This window comes from Gopherus flavomarginatus, chromosome 10, assembly GCF_025201925.1.
Source record: "Gopherus flavomarginatus isolate rGopFla2 chromosome 10, rGopFla2.mat.asm, whole genome shotgun sequence".
In the NCBI taxonomy this organism is placed as follows: Eukaryota; Metazoa; Chordata; order Testudines; family Testudinidae; genus Gopherus; species Gopherus flavomarginatus.
The window spans coordinates 17,992,782-18,015,538 of record NC_066626.1 but is presented as its reverse complement, the minus strand read 5'-3'; positions in this window follow the sequence as shown (position 1 = coordinate 18,015,538).

Genomic DNA, 22,757 nt, shown 5'->3' with positions numbered 1-22,757 from the left:
ACAAGGATTTTAAAGCATGAGACTTTTCTTTGTAAACTCTCATTTTCTAAGGGCCAGACTGTTGCCCAGCTTAACTTGGAGGAGAGTAAGATTCCTTGTCATCTCTCTAATGTATCTCCGTGTCCTCCATTACCATAGTACCTACGCACCTCACAATCTTTAAGAACATAAGAATGACCATACTGGGTCAGACCAAAGGTCCATCTAGCCCGGTATCCTGTCTTCAGACAGTGGCCAATGCCAGGTTCCCCAGAGGGAATGAACAGAACAGGTAATCAAGTGACCCATCCCCTGTCACCCATTCCCAACTTCTGGCAAACAGAGGCTGGGGACACCATCCCTGCCCCTCCACCCTTCCAGAGGATAGAAGTGACTGTCTGTATGAAGTGCAAGCTGGTGTCCACATTGGAAGAGAAGGTTAAAGGACTAGAGACCCAAGTACAACCCTGATGTTGCATCAGAGAAAATGAAGACTTTCTGGATAGAAGCCACAAAGAGTCCTGTGGCACCTTATAGACTAACAGACATATTGGAGCATAAGCTTTCGTGGGTGAATACTCACTTTGTCAGACACACGTGGTGGAAATTTCCAGAGGCAGATATAAATATGCAGGCAAGAATCAGTCTAGAGATAACGAGGTTAGTTCAATCAGGGAGGATGAGGCCCTCTTCTAGCAGTTGAGGTGTGAACACCAAGGGAGGAAAAACTGCTTTTGTAATTGGCTAGCCATTCACAGTCTTTGTTTAATCCTGAGCTGATGGTGTCAAATTTGCAAATGAACTTAAGTTCAGCAGTTTCTCTTTGGAGTCTGGTCCTGAAGTCTTTTTCTACAGGATGGCTACCTTTAAATCTGTTATTGTGTGTCCAGAGAGATTGAAGTGTTCTCCTACGGGTTTTTGTATATTGCCATTCCTAATATCTGACTAGTGTCCATTTATCCTTTTACGTAGGGATTGCCCAGTTTGGCCAATGTACATAGCAGAGGGGCATTGCTGGCACATGATGGAGTATATTACATTGGTGGACGTGCAGGTGAATGAACCGGTGATCCTGTGGCTGATCTGGTTAGGTCCTGTGATGGTGTCGCTGGTGTAAATATGTGGGCAGAGATAGCATCGAGGGTTGTTTCATGGATTGGTTCCTGAGTTAGAGTTACCATGGTGTGGTATGTGGTTGCTGGTGAGAATATGCTTAAGGTTGGTGGGTTGTCTGTGGATGAGGACTGGCCTGCCTCCCAAGGCCTGTGAAAGCGAGGGATCATTGTCCAGGATGGGTTGTAGATCACTGATGATGCATTAGAGAGGTTTTAGCTGAGGACTGTGGGTGATGGTAGTGGAGTTCTGTTGGTTTCTTTCTTGGGCTTGTCTTGCAGCAGAAGGCATCTGGGTACATGTCTGGCTCTGTTAATTTGTTTCCTTATTTCCTCGTGTGAGTATTGTAGTTTTGAGAATGCTTGGTGAAGATCTTGTAGGTGTTGGTCTCTGTCTGAGGGGTTGGAGCAAATGCGGTTATACCTCAGTGCTTGGCTGTAGACAATGAATTGTGTGGGGTGTCCGGGATGGAAGATGGAGGCATGAAGGTAGGCATAGCGATTGGTGGGTTTTCGGTATAGGGTGGTGTTAATGTGCCCGTCACTTATTTGTACCGTAGTGTCTAGGAATTGTCACTCTTACTGAAGGACTGTCCAGATATGTGGACTCTCTTCTCAGACCCTACACCACCAGCACTCCCAGCTATCTCCGTGACACCTCTGATTTCCTGAGAAAACTACAATGCATTGGTGATGTTCCAGAAAACACCATCCTAGCCACCATGGATGTGGAGGCTCGCTACACAAACATCCCACACATAGATGGAATACAGGCTGTCAGGAACAGTATCCCTGATGATGCCACAGCACAACTGGTGGCTGAGTTCTGTGACTTTATCCTGTTGTGAGGCGGCCTGGCTCCCAGCCGCGCCAGAGAGGGACAAGCCCCTCCAGATGCCAAAATGGGCGGAGTCACTGGAGCCTGTGCCCACCCTCCCAGAGATCAAGGCACAGGGCAGGAAGTATAAAAGCCCAACCCCAGGGCTCAGAAGCTGCCTGGCCGCCGGAGAGGCCAGACACTGATGCCCTAGCTCCCGCTGGGGAGACTCCTGCCGCCTGTGACCAACCCGAGGACTGGTCATACCCGCAGAGGCTGGATGCTGACCAGACACCAGAGAAGCCAGAAGCCGACCGGTACGAAGGGACCCAGAGGAGCTGCCCAGCTTACCGCTTGCTGAGTATCCCGAGGAGCCCATGGTGCTAGACGCCGTGGAAGACGCGCTGAGACGCAGGTACTGGTAAAGGGGGAGATTGGAAGTAGCCCGGGGGCAGCCGACCCTAGTCTGGCTGCAGAAAACCCAGAGCCAATGTCAGTGTGTTGCGGCCAGGATCCCCACTGACACAGCAGCAGGTCGCCTGCGGCTGTTAGGGCCCCAGGCGGGGACGCAGAGGAGTGAGTGGGCCTGCGTCTCCCCTGCCACTCCACTCATGGGTGGCAGTCTCCCCCTCGCCCTGATGCTCAGGACCAGGAGCCTGGGCTTTGCTCTTGAACTGTTTATTTGCTGTCCCGCCCTAACCCAGGGCCTGGACTTGTTATTGAACTCTTCACTCAGCCCTTGCCTGAGGGTCTGAACCCTGAACTGTTTGTTGCTCCGCCCTGACCTAGGGCCTGGGCTTGTTAATACTGAACTATTTGCTCAGCCCCTGCCTGAGGGTCTGAGCCCTGAACTGTTGTTTGCTGCCCTGCCCTGACCTAGGACCTGGGCTTAATACTGACCTATTTGCTTGATCCTTGCCGGGGGGGTGGGGCCTGAGCCCTTGACTGTTTCCTGCCTTACCAGGCTAATTTTCCAACTCACTGGACTTGTGTAGTGAGGCGGCCTGGCTCCCAGCCATACCAGAGAGGGGCGATCCCAACAGCGGACCCCTACAATCCTCACGCACAATTATTTTAAATTTGGTGACAATATATACTCCAGACCAATGCACCACTATGGGCACCCGCATGGCCACACAATATGCCAACATTTTTATGGCTGACCTGGAACAACACTTCCTCAGCTCTCATCCACTCACGGCCCTTCTCTACCTACGCTACATTGATGACATCTTCATCATCTGGACCCATGGGAAGGAGACTCTGGAATAATACCACCACGATTTCAACAGCTTCCACCCCACCATCAACCTCAGCCTGGACCAATCTACACGGAGGTCCACTTCCTAGACACCAGAGATGAAGAGAGGGAAGAGCATTTTTGCAGCAGGCTTGCTAACCTAGTGAGGAGAGCTTTAAACTAGGTTCGCTGGGGGATGGTGACCAAAGCCCAGAGGTAAGTGGGGGAGTGGAATACCAGGAGGAAACACAAGGAGGAGGGTGCAACAGGGGAGGCTTCCTAATTGATACTGAAAAAGTAGGGCAATTGGCTAGTTATATTAGGTGCCTGTACACAAACGCAAGAAGCCTGGGAAACAAGCAGGAAGAATTGGAAGTCCTGGCACAGTCAAGGAACTATGATGTTATTGGAATAACAGAGACTTGGTGGGGTAACTCACATGACTGGAGCACTGTCATGGATGGGTATAAACTGTTCAGGAAGGACAAGCAGGGGAGAAAAGGTGGGAGAGTTGCACTGTATGTAAGAGAGCAGTTTGATTGTTCAGAGCTCCAATATGAAACTGGAGAAAAGCCTGTTGAGAGTCTTTGAGTTAAGTTTAGAGGTGAGAGCAACAAGACTGATGTCATGGTGGGCATCTGCTATAGACAGCCAGACCAGGAGGATGAGGTAGACGATGCTTTTTTTGGACAACTAAGAGAAGTTTCCAGATCACAGGCCCTGGTTCTCATGGGGGACTTCAGTCACTCTGACATCTGCTGGGAAAGCAATACAGAAGTGCACAGACATACCAGGAAGTTTTTGGAGAGTGTTGGGGATAATTTCCTGGTGCAAGTGCTGGATGAATCAAGTAGGGGCCATGCTCCTCTTGACCTGCTGCTCACAAACAGGAAAGAATTGGTAGGGGAAATAGAAGTGGTTCGCAACCTGCGCAGCAGTAACCATGAGATGGGTGAGTTCAGCATTCTGACAAAAGGAAGAAAGGAGAGCTGCAGAATACGGACGTTGGACTTCAGAAAAGCAGACTTTGACTCTCTCAGGGAGCTGATGGGCAGGATCCCCAGGGAGACTAATATGAGGGGGAAAGCTGGCTGTATTTTAAAGACACCTTATTGAGGGTGCAGGAACAAGCCATCCCAATATGAAGAAAGAATAGCAAATACGGCAGGCGACCAACTTGGCTTAACAGTGAAATCTTCGGTGAGCTTAAACACAAAAAGGAAGCTTACAAGAAGTGGAAACTTGGACAGATGACTAGAGAGGAATATTAAAATGTTGCTCAAGCATGCAGGGGTGTAATCAGGAAGGCCAAAGCACAATTGGAGTTGCAGCTAGCAAGGGATGTGAAGGGTAATAAGAAGGGTTTCTACAGGTATGTTAGCGACAAGAAGGTGGTCAGGGAAAGTGCGGGACCCTTACTGAATGGGGGAGACAACCTAGTGACAGATGATGTGGAAAAAGCTGAACCACTCAATAATTTTTTTGCCTCAGTCTTCACAGACAAGGTCAGCTCCCAGACTGGTGCACTGAGCAGCACAGTATGGGGAGGAGGTGAGCAGCTCTCACTGGTGAAAGAAGAGATTAAGGATTATTTAGAAAAGCTGGACATGCACAAGTCCAGAAGCAATGCATCCGAAGGTGCTGGAGGAGTTGGCTGATGTGATTGCAGAGCCATTGGCCATTCTCTTTGAAAACATGTGACAATCAGGGGAGGTCCCGGACGACTGGAAAAAGGCAAAGATAGTGACCATATTTAAAAAAGGGAAAAAAGAGAACCCAGGGAACTACAGACCAGTCAGCCTCACCTCAGTCCCCAGAAAAATCATGGAGGAGGTCCTCAAGGAATCCATTCTGAAGCACTTGGAGGAGAGGAAGGTGATCAGGAACAGTCAACATGGATTCACCAAAGGCAAGGCATGCCTGCCCAACTTGATTGCCTTCTATGATGAGATAACTGACTCTGTGGATACGGGGAAAGTGGTGAACGTGATACACCTTGACTTTAGCAAAACTTTTGATATGGTCTTCCACAGTATTCTTGCCAGCGAGTTAAAGAAGTATGGATTGGATGAATGGACTAAAAAGTGTACAGAAAGCTGGCTAGATCATCGGGATCAACGGGTAGTGATCAATGGCTCAATGTCTAGTTACAGCCAGTATCAAGCGGAGTGCCCCAGGGGTCAGTCCTGGGGCCGGTTTTGTTCAACATCTTCATTAATGATCTGGATGATGGGATGGATTGCACCCTCAACAAGTTCACAGATGATGACACTCAGCTGGGGGGAGAGGTAGATGTACTGGAGGGTAGGGATAGGGTCCAGAGTGACCTAGACAAATTGGAGGATTGGGCAAAAAAAATCTGATGAGGTGCAGAGAGGCTGAAGCTAGGCTGTTCTCAGTGGTGACAGATGACAGAACAAGGAGCAATGGTCTCAAGTTGCAGTGCGGGAGGTCTAGGTTGGATATTATGAAAAACTATTTCACTAGGAAGGTGGTGAAGCACTGGATTCTGTTACCTAGGGAAGTGATGAAATCTCCATCCTTAGAGGGTTTTAAGGCCCATCTTGACAAAGCCCTAGCTGGGATGATTTAGTTGGGGTTGGCCCTGCTTTGAGCAGGGGTTGGACTATATGACCTCCTGAGGTGTCTTCCAAACCTAATCTTCTATGATTCTGTAAAAAGGTGTGTGACCGGGGCTTGACCCTCTCCGAGGGGCAGAGGGGAGCCACACTGGCTCCCTACATGCTGTCAGTCCGGGCAGGTCCTGGAGCGGTAAACACAAAGGCACAAGGCTCTGGCCCCGGGTCCGGGGCAGAGCAACACTGCAGAGTCAAAGGGGGCTCAGGCCCTCTGTTTCAGGGCTGAGCAACAATACAGAGTCAAGGGGGCTCAGGCCTTCTGTTTCAGGGCTGAGCAACAATACAGTTTAAAGGGTCCCAGCCCTAAGTTTGGGCGGGGCACCAAACACAGAGGCAAAGCTCAGGCCCTTTTGGCTCAGGGCTGAGCAAAGCACAGGGTTTAGGAGGCTTAAGTAGAAAGGCCTCCTCAGGCCCGCAAGAGGGGGAGTCTGCCACCCTTGGAAGGGTGGCAGGGGGAACGCAGGCCCTCCCACTCCACTGCGTTTCAGCCCGGGGCCCTAACAGCGGCAGACGGTCCGCTGCTGCGTCAGTGGGGATCCTGCCCGCAACACACTGCCATAGGCTCCGAAATGTCTGCCCCCGGGCTACTTCCGATCTCCCCCTCAGGGCCTATCTGGTCCGTGGCCTCAGCCCCCAGGAAGTCCAACAGCATGGGCTCCTCGCGACCCGGGCTGGGTGGCAGGTCCGGCATTTCCTCCGGGATGTCCGGCCAGGCCTGCTCCGGCGGTTCCTCTGGGTAACAGCAGGGACGGGGAGGCTCCAGCGGCTCCTCCGGGTAGTATGACCGGGGAAGCTCCGGCAGTTCCTCCAAGTAGCAGGCGCGAGGAAGCTCCGGCCAGTCAGGGCGGCTGCCCTGGGTCCTAGAGGGGTCCCAGTCACCTGCTCCCTGCAGCGGCTGGGGCCTGACTGAGCTCTGACGGCCGGCCTTTATACTTCCGGGTCGCCACCTGACCCTCTGAGGGGCGGGCTCACTGCTCCTTAGCCCTGCCCACTCAGGCCTCTGGCTGGGCGCTCCCTCCTCTTGGCAGGAGCGGGGGCCACACCGACTCACTACAGATTCTATTACTCAGATTCAGGAAATCTAGATTCTGTGCCTGGCTCTGTTCAAGACTTCCTAGTGTGACCTTGAGCAAGTCACTTAATCTTTCTATGCCTCAGTTCCCCACCTGTAAAATGGACATAATAATATTTTTGATAATTGAAAGTCAATGCGAGTGAGTTGCTTTTGAAAAATCATAGACAGAGCAAAGAGGGCAAAATATCTTTGAGTGTTTAGGTTCCCCCTTAAAGGTCATGCCAAAGGATATTACACCTGTTTGTTATAGGTTATTTTAAAGTCATTTTTAAGTCATTTTCTTCAATGTACCTGCTCCCAGTGCTTGACCCAAAGCCCATTGAAGTCAATGGAATGGAATGAAAGCCTCCTAGTTAGAGCTGTGTGAATAAGGATTTGTTTTTGGTTCACTGGTAATTCAGAAAAATAACAAATAAATTTAAATTAAAACAAGTTGGTGAATTGAAAAGTTAAGAAAAATTATTTTGGGACAAACAAAATGTTTCATTTAGATTTTGGGCTGTTTGCCCCCATTTTAAAATCTTTCAACCAAAATTAAAGGTAACTTCAAAATTAAACGTACTTTCAAACTGAAAAATTGCAATTTTTTGTTTTGGAAATGTCTCAACAAAATGCTTCAACTCCACTGGAAGTTAGGAGTTTTTAACTGAAACAATTTGCAGAAATTAACACACCTGCTCAAAGTGTCTCAGTCAATCTAAGTCTGGATCATTATTTTTGCTTGAAAAAGTAATTCAGTTCATCTGCTGTGAATCAGCTTCTGACAGCACCGTAAGGATGCAGTGTAGTTGTAGCCATGTTGCTTCTAGGACATTAAGAGAGACCCGAGGGAGAGCTCTGTGTGGCTTGAAAGCTTGTCTCCCTTGCCATCAGAAGCTGGTGCATTAAAAGATATTACCTCACCCACCTTGTCTCTCTAGCACTGAAAGAATGCATTTTTAGCAATAAAAGAACCTGACCATAGCTTGTGTAATTCTCTCATGCAGGGGGTCGAAGGGTAAAATTTGAGGAGAAAAAACAGCCTCTGCAGAGCCTTTGCTTCATCCATCCAACACACTGGCCAGTGCACCTATTCTGTTGTGCCAGGGGACGTATGCGGTGACAGGTTGAGGACTGGTGCTGTGTGTGTCCTTGTCCTCAGAGCCCGGGTAAAACCAGCACGTAACTCTGATAGTCACAATCTGCTTCCCAGACTGCTCCTGGAGAGGTGTAACAACACACTGCATTATACATGCTGTGTGTGGCACAGTCACAGTTTAGCCCCAAATAAACAAATAATTTTCTGTGCCTGTCATATTGCAAAACTATGCAGTCGAGTTTTTTGTTCAAAGCAGAAAATGTCAGAGCAGTTAAGTTGAACTCCTAATGGAAAATACGCTTTTATGTTGCCAAAACAGAGCAAGTTGCTGACAGAGAGAAAAACACTTTTACCTTTGGCAATGGATAGAAAAATGAGTTATTTCACCTAACATCTATATCACAGGTGCTCTTCCAGCTTCCTTACTGTGACTCATGAGAGCGAATACCCCCATGCAAAATAAAAAGGCAAGCTTGGTTAGCTTTTACTTGAGCTCAGCAAAATATACATCACATATAATGTATCTTCTCAATGCACCCCTTTAACTTCCTTATTTTAAAATGATCCACAATCAGGTTTTGATTGTTGATCGATTCAAAATTGTTCAATGAACATTTTATGTGGATACATTTAAGTCTCTGGACTGTTGATAACCCTACCCAGGAAATAGTTTGCAAACTTTGGTTAGATGAATTCCTGGAGGTTTCATTACATGACATTATCTTTAATTAAAGATTAATCTTTAATTCCTGGAGACTCCAGGACAATCCTGGAGACCTGGCAACACTATTTCCTGAGACTGTATCTTTGGCTATTCATTATTTGTGGCATGTCATTGAGCATCCAGGTCACATGGTAATGAGTCTGCAGCCAGATGAGATGACTAAACATTAGAGTTGGGCAAATAACAGATTTTTTCATTTCACTGGTAATTCTGAAAAACTGAGGCAGAGGAAGTCATTTTGGGTCAAACAGAAAATGATTTTTTTCTTTTTTAACATTTTCAGCAAATTGAAAAGTTGACAAATTGTTTTTGTTTCATTTGACAAAATGTCTTGTTTCAATTTTGAGTGCTTTGGGGGTTTTAAAATTTTTAAAAATCAATGTAAAGAAAATGTTGACACCCAACGTTGGTCTGAATCACAATTAATACACACATGAAGCACTTTGTCCATATTTTGGACAAACCCCTTTATTGCATCTTGTGATTTGTTTTAACATCGTGGGCCTGATTCAATGGAGTTATGTCATGATAGAACTAGAGTAATTTAGTTCTGAGAAGTCCTGTGGTACCTTATAGACTAACAGACATATTGGAGCATAAGCTAGATGCATGTGTCTAACAAAGTGGGTATTGTGATAGACCCAGGCCAGTTGGGAACAGCAGAGTAGCAGAAGGGAGATATACTGGCTACTGGATAAGCAGTTTTCTGTTCCCTGAGTGACCAGAGCAGGGGCAGCTCCAGGCTAATGAGAACATCTTACTCCAATTAACCTGCTAAGAGTCAGGTGAGGCTGTTAAGCACTTGGCTCTAATTAAAGCCCCTCTGATGCTATAAAAGGGCTCACTCCAGTCAAGCATACTGCTGGAGGACTGAAGAGTACAAGCATTATCAGGCACCAGGAGAAAGGTCCTGTGGTGAGAATAAAGAAGGTGTTGGGAGGAGGCCATGGGGAAGTAGTCCAGGGAGTTGTAGCTGTTGCACAACTGTACCAGGAGGCACTCTAGACAGCTGCAGTCCAGAGGGCCTTAGGCTGGAACCTGGAGTAGAGGGTGGCCCTGGGTTCCCCTCAAACCTCCCAACTCCTGATCAAACCCAGGAGGAATTGACCTGGGCTGTGGCTTCTACCAGAGGGGAAGGTCTCTGGGCTGTTTCCTAACCCACAGGGTGAATCTGTGAGGTGAGCAAATCTGCCAGTAAGTGCAGGACCCACCAAGGTAGAGAAGGAACATTGTCACAGTATTCATCCATGAAAGCTTATGCTCCAATATGTCTGTTAGTTTATAAGGTGCCACAGGATTCTTTGTGGCTTTTTACAGATCCAGACTAACATGGCTACCCCTCTGACACTTAGTTCTGAAGCTGCTCTAGCTTGTGCTGGAAACCAGGGGCTTTCTGATTTGAGATTTAAAGTGGGGAGGGATAGCTTTGTGGTTTGCACATTGGCCTGCTAAACCCAGGGTTGTGAGCTCAATCCTTGAGGGGGCCCCTTAGGGATCTGGAGCAAAAATTAGTACTTGGTCCTCCTAGTGAAGGCAAGGGGCTGGACTCAATGACCTTTCAAGGTCCTTTCCAGTTCTAGGAGATAGGATATCTCCATTCATTTATTTTTAACCACAATATAAATTAATACTACCTTTACCCACTCAGTCCAGATGTGTGCCAACCTCAGCTCACCTGGACTGGTGAATCTGACCCATGGGCTGTACCACAGTCTGTGTTGATTGTCCCCAGTCCTGAAAACACAAGCGCACATGCTTGATTTAAGCATGGGAGCAATTTCATTTAAGACAATGGACCTACTTCCAGGAATAAAGTTAAGTCTATCCTTAATTGTGTTTGCAGGATCAGGGCTTTAGATGTTGATAACACTTGCTTGTTTAAAGTACAATTCTTAACTTGAGAGTAAGCTTTTAGTTCATTTAAAAATTCCATATCAAAAACTGTTAAATGTTCTGCTTGATTACAGTTGGCGAATCATTGATTTAGCTTTTAAAGAATAACAAATGGAAACATATGGTGGGCATGGCTTTCTAAATCCAGATCACAAATGGCATTTAAATGATCTCTTGGACTCTGATGATGGTTCAAGAGGTGAAATTTAAAATGGCTGTGGAGAGACTGAACTATAAACAGACATTGCCCAGATTATGACTTTCCTTGGCCAGTGAATCAGCAAAGCTGAGAGTAAACCCAGCTGCCAGTATGTTTATTTGTGTGAAAACAAGAACAAATGTTGTTGGCTGTTAATAAGTGAATACTTAACAACTTCCCATTTGGCATGATGATAGTGGTGGCTAACAAATCAAGTGGGCAGGATTCCAAGCTATGACATTGGCTGACCCAGCAAGGTGCAAATGGGAGAGTTAGAGCAGTGCCTGGCTTACAATGCTGCACACATTCCTACTTACAGCTTTGGTACAGAATAAAGCAGGTTTGGCTTTAATTGTCTGGGAGAGGTTTTTGTTTAAACTATTACCTTCTGTTACAATCCATTTTTTCTCCTCATATTCAGATAGGGATTCTTGGATAATTAACTTTATAGCAGAACTTAGCCTGTATAAAAGTTTTTCTTGTAGAACTATCACTGCAGATGTTGGTCAGGGTATTCAGCTGGTGTAAATTCAGTATAGGTCCATTGGAGCTACACTAGTTTATGCCAGCTAATGATTTGATCCCAATTATTACTCTCGATAAATGAAAATTCTTCAGCTCTGGATTTCCTTGCAAAATTGCTAACAGTGATGAGTGCCATGCTCTGAAGACAGTTAATGAGGGACTAAGGGATAGATGTAATCATGCACAAGGCTTCCTATGTATAGAGCTGATAAAATATAAACATAGAAATAAAAAACTTATTTCCCCATCAAAAATTCTGAACAAAAAAAATTTCATCTGAAATTTTTCATTTTTTTGTAAAACCCAATGAAATTTCCTTTGGTCCTATTCAACTCAAAATGTTCATTTCATTTAGTTTCAAAGTGAAATGCTGGTTTCAATTTTCACAATCTGACACTTCAAAAAATGAAACTCTCTTCATCTCTATCCTTTCAAAACGTTGCACAGTGGTAAAAAAAAAATGATGAAAAGAAAGACAAGCATCATGACCTCACTCCCAAACCTTAGACAATGACTATTAAGAATTTAAGGATGTCTATACTGGGTCAGACCAATGGTCCATCTAGCCCAGTATCCTGTTTTCTGACAGTGGCCAGTGCCAGATACTTCAGCGGGACTAAAGGGAACAGGGCAATTATTAAGTGATACACCCCTGTCATCCACTCCCAGCTTCTGGCAGTCAGAGATTTAGGGACACCCAGAGGACTGGGTTGCATCCCTGACCATCTTGGCTAATAAGTAATCATTGCATTTAATGGCATCATTAATAATCATTGAATTTAGTGGCAGGGAAGAGAACAAAAATTTGAAAAGTTTTTGGTTGTCAAAATCTGAAATACTTATTTCAGTTCAAAACTAAACAATTTTTGCTTCTTTTTGAAATTTACCAAATAAAAAGTGGGGAAAAGTAACTGAAAACCTTTTCCTCCTGAAAAGTTCAATTTTTCACAAAACCCCATTTTACAGTGGTAGAAAATTTTGGCTGAAAAATTTCAACCAGCTCTGTTTATTAATCTGTGCATCATGCACCTGCTGTAAACCATGGGAGTTTAACACAGGAGGATGTACTAGAGGATTAGGTACTCCATGGCTGAATGAGATGTGGAGTCCCTGAACAATAATTTGCTCTGTTGTGGGGTCTCTCTCCTAAGTTCACTGCAGTGTAGTGCCTGTTTCTCCATAACAGGGGCTGGCTTTATTTTTCTGGTTCAGATTATCCACTACACCTCTTACATGTATAATAAGTAAAGTACAATAAGGTAGGTGGATGCTAAACACATCAGTTTGCCCAAGCACTGCCCCTCTTTGCCTCTTAAACTCCCAAGAGCACATTGTTTCTTTCTGCTGTCTGAGTGTCTTTGATTGGTTAACTTCACACTAGAGTGATCTCCATCTGTTTAGAACCTCTGGGTACGTCTACACTACGGGATTAGTCCGATTTTACATAAACCGGTTTTGTAAAACACTTTGTATAAAGTCAAGTGCACGCGGCCACACTTAGCACATTAATTCGGCGGTGTGCGTCCATGGTCCGAGGCTAGCGTCGATTTCCGGAGCATTGCACTGTGGGTAGCTATTCTGTAGCTATCTCATAGTTCCTGCAGTCTCCCCCGCCCCTTGGAATTCTGGGTTGAGATCCCAGTGCCTGATGGGGCAAAAATCGTCGCAGGTGGTTCTGGGTAAATGTCGTCACTCATTCCTTCCTCTGGGAAAACAACGGCAGACAATCATTTCGCGCCCTTTTTCCCTGGATTGCCCTGGCAGACACCATAGCATGGCAACCATGGAGCCCATTCAGCTTTTTTTTACTGTCACCGTATGTGTACTGGATGCCGCTGACAGAGGCGGTACTGCAGCGCTACACAGCAGCATTCATTTGCTTTGGCATGATAGCAGAGACAGTTATCAGTTGTTCTGTACCATCTGCTGCCGTCGTAAATTGGCAGTAAGATGACAGTTATCTGTCATTCTGTACTGTCTGCTGCTATCATGGGTGCCCCTGGCTGAGGTCGGCTAGGGGCACAAAGGCAAAACCGGGAATCACTCCCCGAGTCAATCCCTCCTTTATGGTTTCTAAAAATAGTCAGTCCTGCCTAGAATATGGGGCAAGTGTACTAGAGAACCAGTGTATCAGAGAGCACAGCTGCTCCGTGTTAGATCCCGCAGAAATGATGAGCTACATGCTATTCTAGGGGGTGCCCCAGCAACAACCCCACCCGGTGCTTCCCTCCTCCCCCAACCTTCCTGGACTACTGTGGCAGTGTCCCCCCCATTTGTGTCATGAAGTTATAAAGAATGCAGGAATAAGAAACAGTGACTTGTTAGTGAGATAAAATGAGGAGGCGGCAGCCTCCCAATGCTATGATAGTCCAGGCAGTACAGAATCTTTTCTTTACACAGGAAAGGGAGGGGGCTGATGGAGCTCAGCCCCCAGTTGCTATGATGAGGATGGTTACCAGCTGTTCTGTACTATCTACTGGGAATGACCAGGAATCATTCCTATTTTTACCCAGGTGCCCCCGGCCAGCCTCACCTGAGGCCAGCCAGGAGCACTCACGGGCTGATGGTGACGACGGATAGCAGTCATATTGTACCGTCTGCCACCGGGGAGGGGAGAAGAGCGATACTGCTCTTCACTGCTGCAGCATTGCGTCTACCAGCAGCATTCAGTAGACATAGGGTGACATTGAAAAAAGTCAAGGAACGATTTCTTTCACGTGGTGGGGGGAGGAAGTGAATTGACGAGCTATACCCTGAACCATGCTGGACACTGTGTTTGAATCTACAGGCACTGGGAGCTCAGCCAAGAATGCAAATACTTTTCGGAGACTGCTGTGGACTGTGAGATAGCTGGAGTCCTCAGTACCCCCTCCCTCCCTCCATGAGCATCCATTTGATTCTTTGGCTTTCCGTTACGCTTGTCACGCAGCACTGTGTAGCCTGGAGATTTTTTTCAAATGCTTTGGCATTTCGTCTTCTGTAACGGAGCTCTGATAGAACAGATTTGTCTCCCCATACAGCGATCAGATCCAGTATCTCCCGTACGGTCCATGCTGTAGCTCTTTTTGGATTTGGGACTGCATCGCCACCCGTGCTGATCAGAACTCCACGCTGGGCAAACAGGAAATGTAATTCAAAAGTTCGCGGGGCTTTTCCTGTTTACCTGGCCAGTGCATCCAAGTTCAGATTGCTGTCCAGAGCGGTCACAGTGGTGCACTGTAGGATACCGCCCGGAGGCCAATACCGTCGATTTGCAACCACACTAACCCTAATCCAATATGGTAATACCGATTTTAGCGCTAGTCCTCTGGTCATGGAGGAGTACAGAAACCGATTTAAAGAGCCCTTTATATCGATAAAAAGGGCCTCGTAGTGTGGACGGGTGCGGCATTAAATCGGTTTAATGCTGCTAAAATCGGTTTAAACACGTAGCGTAGACCAGGCCTCAGAAAAATCCTGTCTAGTATGAAGGATGGGCAAGACTTTAGACTGCTTGTTTTATCTGAGCCGGATTACTGACCCTCAATTCACACCATTGCTTTAGATGTCTGTGCTGTTAGCTGCTGAAATGCAAAGTTAAAACAAGGGCCAGCGTTTGCTATGGGTCTGAATTTGGCCAGAATCCTAAATGGTAGGGGCTGACAGGTTAGAGAAGAAGGAATTGCTTTTCAAATGTTTTGTTTTAAACTGAGTATTTTCCATAGGTAAGTCTGCATGTACATTCTGTTACTGATTTGGAATCTGAAGCAATTGTCTTTGTTTTAAAACTGTTCATTTCACCTTTAAAGGCTATCAAAGCTTTGTTATTACAAAGAGGCTGTCAGCAACAGAATTTACTTGAAACAACAACTGAGAATTTGACAAGGGTGGCAGAGATGTTGATAAAAACTAATCTGATCTGGGTCAGTATCACATTAAGAAACTGGGTGACATTTGTTGGTTCTTGTACATTTAACAAAACTGTAGGGACATAAAATATCCTGAAGGACTGTGTTTGGGAATTAAGGCTGCACATTGACTGTGTACTGTGAACTTTTCTCTCAAGTGAAATGTGTATTGATGCCTACTTATGACTGGCAAATTGCTTTGAGCTTGATCCTTTTTTCTCCCCCTAAAATATTTATATTCATATTCCTTAGGCATGGTGTACGTTTTTAATAGTATCAGATTTTAGAGCCATCTCCTCGGTGCATCAGTCACAAATGGAAGCACCATCACACGAGCAAGAAAATGCTCCTGGTGCAGCAAGATAGTGTATTTTGGCTCGTAAATTATCATGAGCTAAATGTCAATGCTGGTTTATGCCATCTCAAGTTAATGAAATTTCAGTGGAGTGTAGGTCGACACAGCATTTGGCCCAATCTGACTGCTGCTGAAGTCAGAAGCTTTTACTGTTCATGTCAGTTGTAGCATGATAAGGATCATAATGACCCTGGAATTTCCACTGAACATTCAGAGCTAGATTCAGACAGGCTCTTACATAGGTGCATAGGGGTTGGAGGTGTATACTGGGAGCCTGTGCACCCTGGTTCACCTCTGGCAGAAGAGCAGTACCTGTTCTGGGGAAAGCACTGGGACAGCTCCCTCCATACACCCCTGAAGTTGCACACGGCCCAGAGGAGGTTGTGCGGAGGTAGAGCCATGTCCCTTCCCATGTTCTGGCTCATGTGACTGGCATGTAGTGGGGAGTGTGTTATGCTCCATGAAGGGGTAGCCATAGGTGCATACATCCTGCACCCTGTGAAGCTCTGGGAGGCATTCTGAGCCACTCTCACTGCCGGCCTGTGCCTCCTTGACAGATAGAAGGCCCTTGTTATTATAATATCAAAGATCCTAAGTATCATAAAATAACTCCTCAGAAATCCATCACAGACACATTTCCTACTCAGGGGACTTTTTGACTCTGATTGGGATTGGATTTAGAATTTGGATTGTGTGGAATTATGGGAGCCCAGTGGGATGTTTGTTACAATCTTCTGCATGAACTTTAGAATATTATTGCAAAGCTCTGTATTATTATTAATTTATTTATGTATTCCAGTAGCACATAGAGGCCACCAATTAAGGATCAGGACTCCACTGTATGAGGCACTTGTATAAACAGATGAGAAAACACTTCCTGCCTGAAAAAGAGATCACAATTTACATAAGTGTATGGATTTATTTCCCCCTAGGAGCCTTCTTTTTCTTTTTCTAGCATAGCAAGTCATCTTTAAATGGCTTAGCAGTTTCACACTGTAAAATTATTTCAAAACAATTTTCTGTACAACAATGGATGTTAATGGCCAGTCTTTGGTACATCATTTACTGTTCTCACTCGATAATTCCCCTTGCCTTCCCCTGTTGGTATGAGTGGCATACACAATGAAATAACAATGGTAACACAAGATGATTAACAATGAGTACTTACTATAAAGAGAATGAGTAATGGGTAAACTTATTTTGCCTATTTGACCACATATGTGAACATCATGGGCTAAATCCTCAGGTGAGACAGATCCTGGGCATAGTGCAGTACTGTTCTGGGGAGTGCAGCTTTAGTGACCCCATGTGGTCAGGGACTCCTCACTTGATGACTGATCCTGGTATCCTATTTAAGGGAAATTCCCCAGGGCTCAGCCACAAAATATTTCTTCAGAATTTCTTGTCCAGTTGGTGAGGGCATGATGCATATCTTCTCCAGAGCTTTCCCCTTCATGATACCCTCAGCCCTCGCCGTCCTGTCCTGGCCCCCTCCATGGAGCCACAGATCATGTGCTACAGAAGCATCTGACTTGCCTTCTACAGGAGGGATGAGATCCTCTCACACAGTGTCCTCATCACACCTGCATATAGAGAGTCTGGATCAGATTCTCAAAGTTATTTAGGCAGCTAACTCTCCTTGATATTAATGCGAATTAGCCACCTAAATAACCTGGAATATTTGGGCCTCCGTTCCTGTCAATGTAACTGCGTGAAAGCATTTCTCTGTGTCTCATCTCTGGATATCCCCGTCTGCTCTTCCTCCTAGTTACAGTTGCTTATCCCTACCTTAGTTTAGACTGCTGAGAGTGGGCACCTCCCGTGGCAGCCATGTCTGCAGTAGGAAAAGCTTTATGGTTTAAAATAAGTTAAATACCATGAGTACAGCAAAATAGAGACAATGGATTTCAGGAAGGCGGATTTTGGTAAGCTCAGAGAGCTGATAGGTAAGGTCCCATGGGAATCAAGACTGAGGGGAAAAACAACTGAGGAGAGTTGGCAGCTTTTCAAAGGGACGCTATTAAGGGCCCAAAAGCAAGCTATTCCGATGGTTAGGAAAGATAGAAAATGTGGCAAAAGACCACCTTGGCTTAACCATGAGATCTTGCGTGACCTACAAAATAAAAAGGCGTCATATAAAAAATGGAAACTAGGTCAGATTACAAAGGACGAATATAGGCAAATAACACAGGAATGCAGAGGCAAGATTAGAAAGGCAAAGGCACAAAATGAGCTCAAACTAGCTATGGGAATAAAGGGAAACAAGAAGACTTTTTATCAATACATTAGAAGCAAGAGGAAGACCAAGGACAGGATAGGCCCACTGCTCAGTGAGGAGGGGGAAACAGTAACGGGAGACTTGGAAATGGCAGAGATGCTTAATGACTTCTTTGTTTCGGTCTTCACTGAGAAGTCTGAAGGAATGTCTAGTATAGTGAATGCTTACGGGAAGAGGGTAGGTTTAGAAGACAAAATAAAAAAAGAGCAAGTAAAAAATCACTTAGAAAAGTTAGATGCCTGCAAGTCACCAGGGCCTGATGAAATGCATCCTAGAATACTCAAGGAGTTAATAGAGGAGGTATCTGAGCCTCTAGCTATTATCTTTGGGAAATCATGGGAGACGGGGGAGATTCCAGAAGACTGGAAGGGGGCAAATATAGTGCTCATCTATAAAAAGGGAAATAAAAACAACCCAGGAAACTACAGACCAGTTAGTTTAACTTCTGTGCCAGGGAAGATAATGGAGCAGATAATTAAAGAAATCATCTGCAAACACTTGGAAGGTGGTAAGGTGATAGGGAATAGCCAGCATGGATTTGTAAAGAACAAATCGTGTCAAACTAATCTGATAGCGTTCTTTGATAGGATAACGAGCCTTGTGGATAAGGGAGAAGCGGTGGATGTGATATACCTAGACTTTAGTAAGGCATTTGATATGGTCTCACATAATATTCTTATAGATAAACTAGGAAAGTACAATTTAGATGGGGCTACTATAAGGTGGGTGCATAACTGGCTGGATAACCGTACTCGGAGAGTAGTTGTTAATGGCTCCCAATCCTGCTGGAAAGGTATAACAAGTGGGGTTCCGCAGGGGTCTGTTTTGGGACCGGCTCTGTTCAATATCTTCATCAACGATTTAGATGTTGGCATAGAAAGTACGCTTATTAAGTTTGCGGACGATACCAAACTGGGAGGGATTGCAACTGCTTTGGAGAACAGGGTCACAATTCAAAATGATCTGGACAAATTGGAGAAATGGTCTGAGGTAAACAGGATGAAGTTCAATAAAGATAAATGCAAAGTGCTCCACTTAGGAAGGAACAATCAGTTTCACACATACAGAATGGGAAGAGACTGTCTAGGAAAGAGTATGGCAGAAAGAGATCTAGGGGTCATAGTAGACCACAAGCTTAATATGAGTCAACAGTGTGATACTGTTGCAAAAAAAGCAAATGTGATTCTGGGATGCATTAACAGGTGTGTTGTAAACAAGACACGAGAAGTCATTCTTCCGCTTTACTCTGCACTGGTTAGGCCTCAGCTGGAGTATTGTGTCCAGTTCTGGGCACCGCATTTCAAGAAAGATGTGGAGAAACTGGAGAGGGTCCAGAGAAGAGCAACGAGAATGATTAAAGGTCTTGAGAACATGACCTATGAAGGAAGGCTGAAGAAACTGGGTTTGTTTAGTTTGGAAAAGAGAAGACTGAAAGGGGACATGATAGCAGTTTTCAGGTATCTAAAAGGGTGTCATCAGGAGGAGGGAGAAAACTTGTTCACCTTAGCCTCCAATGATAGAACAAGAAGCAATGGGCTTAAACTGCAGCAAGGGAGATTTAGGTTGGACATTAGGAAAAAGTTCCTAACTGTCAGGGTAGTTAAACACTGGAATAGATTGCCTAGGGAAGTTGTGGAATCTCCATCTCTGGAGATATTTAAGAGTAGGTTAGATAAATGTCTATTAGGGATGGTCTAGACAGTATTTGGTCCTGCCATGAGGGCAGGGGACTGGACTCGATGACCTCTCAAGGTCCCTTCCAGTCCTAGAGTCTGAGTCTATGAGGTTAATCATGATTTTGGCTTTAGTGTAACCAAGGGTGGTTGTGTTTCACATGTTGGTTGGTTGGGGAGGGTTGGGACCATTTTTAAACACAACTTGGCCCTGTCTCTCCTATGTGCAAAGCTGTGTTTAATTTTGTGCTAGCCTACATGTTTTGAGTCCGCTTATAAATGGTTCATATAAGCCTTAATAAGTGAATAATGGATGTTCCAGGCATGTTGCAGACAGCACTATGTGTTATAGATGGTTAGAAAACAGCTCAGTAGACTATGGGTAGCTTCAAGTCATGGGTTATAAGCAACCTGTTGGATGTGCTAATACACGCCTAACTGTTCATTAAAAATGTCTGCTAGTAATTTATTAGCCCTTTACAAACTATTAGAGCCTGAATACCGAGTGTGACTCGTACTAAAATGCATTAATTTCCCAAATGGCCTAAGTGTAACTTTCAAGCCAGTTGGGAATAACAGAAACCCTTAAAGACCATGTAGTGGCACCCTCTTGTTTAGTTACTGGTTGCAAATTCCACTCTCTTCTGTCCTTAGAAAGCTTTCTGAGCAGTGTGGCTTTCTGATCCTGCTTCACTGCATCAGTAGTTTTCCAGTTGCTGATTGCAAGCAATGGCTTTTCTGTTTCCTCTAAATTGAAATTTCCTCTAAATTGCATTGTTGTTATGTTTATGTAGAAAGGTGCCCAGTGGCTAATTCTTGCTGTAATTATTGTTTAACTGGATTTTCTATTTTGTTTCATTTTCTTTTCTGCTATTTAAGCTCTTCTATTGTTTAGTTGCTGCACCCTATCTAGTACTTAGGTCCAACTCGGGATTCCACTTAAATCTGGAGCAGCACAAAGGGGAGACAGACCTGCCTCAAATAGGCAGCTGATTATGGTGTATTGAGGACTATGTTGGAATTGCAAGCTATCACTTTAAGAGTCTGGTGGTGGAGAAGGGGGTTCCAGGTCCTGCATGCAGAGTAGGGAGGCTCTAGCTAGTCTGTTAAGAGCCAGCTTAAAACAAGTGCAGGTGAGTTGTGCCATGCTGTCTTAGAGAGTAGCCTGTTTTCTCTCTCGCAGTTTCTAGGTTCTTATGTGTTATCATTCTGAATTCTAAGAGAGAAAGTCCTGTTACCCTTCAACCTTCCAGCAAGATTATTCATGTCTTTGTCTAGCATTTCTGGTGCCTTTGTGGAAAGTTTGGCAATGCCTAGCAACACCAGCCTTCTGCCTTTCTTTAGTTAGCTCAGTCTGATGTGAACGTTGTTGCAATTTTGCTATGTTAATTTCCTGCTTCCAGTGGGCTGCCTGATGCATGGCTACGATGGTGAGTGCATGCACATTTCATAGCTTTCATCTTAACTTTAATAAAAATGGAAGACTACAATACTAAGGAACAGGTTGATTCCATATTGATTATCTTAACATTTGAATACTCAACAAATAACCCACTCAGATCTCAAATGTGCACTTGGGGAAAAAGCAGTGTGCTCTTTGTGTGCTTTAGCCTTGTGTGTGCTGGTCAAATTAGTCTCGTGTTAGGATGGAGACCAGGTCTAATGTTAGAGCACAGAACTGGGAGTTATGGGGTCTAGGTTCTATTGCCTACACCACTGACTCACTGTGTGACCAGGGGGAAGTCACTTAAACTCTGAACTTATGTTTCTGTGCCTGTATAATTGGGATGATAAAACCTCACAAAAGTATTGTGAAAATAAGCATTTGGAGAGTGCAGTGAGGCACTTGGATGAAAGGTCTTCTATTCATGCAAAATACTGTCTCAATATTTTCCGTGGATTATATATGAATGTAAAACTTGTGGTGAACAAAATGCATTAAAAATGCTACTGATTTTGATGATGCCCAGTGGGAGTTTGGGTTTGATTATGCCAGAACTTTGTCATTAACCATAAATACGTATAAATCTGGTTCAAAAGCACTGATGTTTTATAAATGCATGTATTTTTTATTTTCAAGAGTAGCATAGTTGTAGCAATTACAATGATCAAAGTCTTTTGCTTCCATTCCAATATACTAGTCCAGTGGTTTCCAAGCTGTGGTCCACAGCCCCCTGGCAGTCTGCAGACTATGCTAAGGGGTCCGTGAAAGATTGTCATTATGGTAGAACAGTGGTTTTTCAACCTGTGGTTCTGGTGATTGAATCATAATTCAATCTCTGCTCTGCCAGCACCCAGGACAGTGTAGCTACACACTGTGCTTCATTCAGGGCAGATTGCAAGGTGCTGATCTAGTTCACAGAAACTAGGCAATATCTGGCACGATTGGGCCCACTGAGTTTCACCTGGGGAATCACAGCAGGTTATGACATACTGTCATATTCTAGATGATCTGTGCACTGTAGATATGTGCTCCTGCTATATTCATACCCCCTTCCAATCTTTTTGCTCCCTCGGTATTCAGGTGGTGACAGCTGCAAAGTACCAAACTAATGACATAGTCACAAGCTTGCCAGGACTCATTTATCCTTATACAAACTGGACTTTGTGCAAGTGCTGACCGAAAGGATGTTCAAGAACTTCTCGAAGTATTTATATACGGCAACATTTTGAAATACGGCAGGTATTTGAACACGGTATTTATGGAGGTAATAGTGAGCAGCTCTTAAAAAGCTGCTGTATTTATAATCCCCTTATTTTATTACTAGAAAAATTAAGTATTTATAATGAAGCCGATGAGCTTTCCAGAAAGATTTGTACTTGCATATATCTTTTTTTGGAAATTTACAAGTTTGGTTGATAAAAGTAATGTATGTAAGATATTGAGACTTTAACTGGAAACTTTGTGACACTTTTAATTAAGAAACTGCAGTAGAACGACACCCAATCAATATGGCACATATCACATGGATTAAACTGGCTAAACAATAAGTCTAAAAATGTAATTGTAAATGAGTAATCAGCAAAGGGGGTGTATTTCTAGTGGCATTCCACGGGGATCAGTTCTTGGTTCTACGCTATTGTTTTTATCAATGACCTGCAAGAAAATATAAAATCATCACTGAAATTTTGCAGGTGGCACAAAAATTGGGGGAGTGGTAAATAATGAAGAGGACAGGTCATAGATAACATGATATCCTGGGACAGAGATGACTACAATGATATTGCATACAGCAATTTGCAGACTCTAATATTTACCAAGCAAAAATCATATGAGTGCATT